Source organism: Schistocerca piceifrons, chromosome X (assembly GCF_021461385.2).
Source record: "Schistocerca piceifrons isolate TAMUIC-IGC-003096 chromosome X, iqSchPice1.1, whole genome shotgun sequence".
NCBI classification, from domain to species: Eukaryota; Metazoa; Arthropoda; class Insecta; order Orthoptera; family Acrididae; genus Schistocerca; species Schistocerca piceifrons.
Window position 1 is genome coordinate 559,106,003 of NC_060149.1, and position 2,168 is coordinate 559,108,170.

General features: G+C 47.0%; 1 non-coding gene across 1 annotated transcript; it reads left to right on the forward strand.

Moving 5' to 3' along the window:
- The first annotated feature begins 319 nt into the window (after positions 1-319).
- Positions 320-394, forward strand: Trnap-cgg. The gene has a single exon. It is a non-coding gene; the product is annotated as a tRNA-Pro (tRNA).
- The last annotated feature ends 1,774 nt before the right edge of the window (positions 395-2,168 follow it).

Consider the following 2,168-nt stretch of genomic DNA (forward strand, 5'->3'; position numbering starts at 1 on the left):
TTCTGAAACTTCCTGGCAGATTAAAACTGTGTGCCCGACCGAGACTCGAACTCGGGACCTTTGCCTTTCGCGGGCAAGTGCTCTACCAACTGAGCTACCGAAGCACGACTCACGCCCGGTACTCACAGCTTTACTTCCGCCAGAGTGAAAATCTCATTCTGGAAACATCCCCCAGGCTGTGGCCAAGCCATGTATCCGCAATATCCTTTCTTTCAGGAGTGCTAGTTCTGCAAGGTTCGCAGGAGAGCTTCTGTAAAGTTTGGAAGGTAGGAGACGAGGTACTGGCGGAAGTAAAGCTGTGAGTACAGGGCGTGAGTCGTGCTTCGGTAGCTCAGTTGGTAGAGCACTTGCCCGCGGAAGGCAAAGGTCCCGAGTTCGAGTCTCGGTCGGGCACACAGTTTTAATCTGCCAGGAAGTTTCATATCAGCGCACACTCCGCTGCAGAGTGAAAATCTCATTCTGGATTATTAATTCTGTTCTGTTTCAATGCCCATGTGAGAAATTAATGTTTCAAAAACTATTCTCATTATTTTATTTATTTACTTACGCCATATTTCCTGTAACACTGATGTATATGTTATTTTGATTCTTTTGTAAAGCCTGTATTACCACAAATGTTATCTATATTGTTATATTCTTTAATGATGTATTTTGTACCTTTTAATTGTATTCTCATGTCGTAAATTTATAATTGTATGGACACCAGTTCTTCAAATTAAGTTTCATTTCGCTGCACACGTTTTTGTTGGCCATGGTACATGCAGATTGTGCGCTAAAAAAAAAGGGGGGGGGGGGACTGTTAGCATTTGCACGTGTGCTGATAATTCAGCAAGGGACTGGTTAGCAGCATTGCTGGTTCTAAGGACAATTCCAAAAACTTTGTGAGTGTACAAGTGGTGGTTTATGGACTTGCTATATTGTCCGCAAGACTCTTTGATGGTGATTGTGCACCTGCACAGTCGCAACAGATGGCTGCTGGCCGTCTCTACAAGGACTACAGTGATTCTGCACCTTTGATGGCCCACTAATACCATTATTTCCACAAGGACTGCAATGGGTCTGCACCTCTGGTGGCCCTCCAATACCGTAATCTCTACCAGGACTACAGTGGGTCTGCTCTGTGATGACCTACCTACCAATATTCTTCAAAACTTCGACTGACTCTGCGGTGGATTTGCTCTGTTGTGCCCCATTACCTGTCTGCATGTCAAGAGTCAGGATTGTCTTTCCCTTGGAAGAACGACACTACTTCTTCAAAATTGCATAGAAATCCACTACTTCTGTGTGCATTTTCTTTCACTGCTCAGACTTTGTGCATAAAATTGTAATTAATACTGTGAATAATGATCAGGACTGTCTTTATGGACTGTGAGAAATTTTGGGTTTTGACCAACATTGTATCAATATGTGTGTGCATTTGATTTCTTTGTTGTTGTAATTATGAAAAATTTGTTGAAATCTGTGATTCTTGAGTTTCTCCCGGCGTATTTGATAATCAAAATATCCACGGGTGTGCTGCCGGTCTATAGTGTCCAACGGGCACAATATTTCGGCGATCAAACATGTCGCCATCATCAGGTGAACTGACGGACTGAGCTCCTGTGAACGTGCCGGCACGGAGATCCGTACGCTATGGCTGCTCAGAGGGAACTGGGTTCGGTCGCGGCGGCGGCCGATTTAAATACCCTCCGCCCGCGGCGCGCTCCCTCCGCCGTCCGCGCCCCGCGCCACGGTCGCGCGGTGGAACAGATTGCGACGACGTCTGAGATGACGTCGGTGTGATGGCTCTGTCCGCCGTGGTCGTCACAACTATACGTTTGCTCGATTTACTCTTGATTAACGCAATCGCTGGTTCACAAGCCTTGCTAAGATTATAGCCACAGTCACGGTTTATGAGGTCGTCATTGGTGCGAATTTCGATGGCCTCTCTAACAACGCTGTCCCAGTATCTCGACGTCTGTACCAGAATCCTCGTGCGGTCGTACTCCATGGCGTGATTTTCCGACAAGCAATGTTCAGCGACCGCCGACTTGCTCGGATACATCAGTCGAGTGTGCCTCTGGTGTTCACGGCATCGATCCTCGACGGTACGCATCGTCTGACCAATATACGACTTGCCACATTGACACGGAATCTGGTACACACCGGCCTTCCTCAAACCGAGGTCA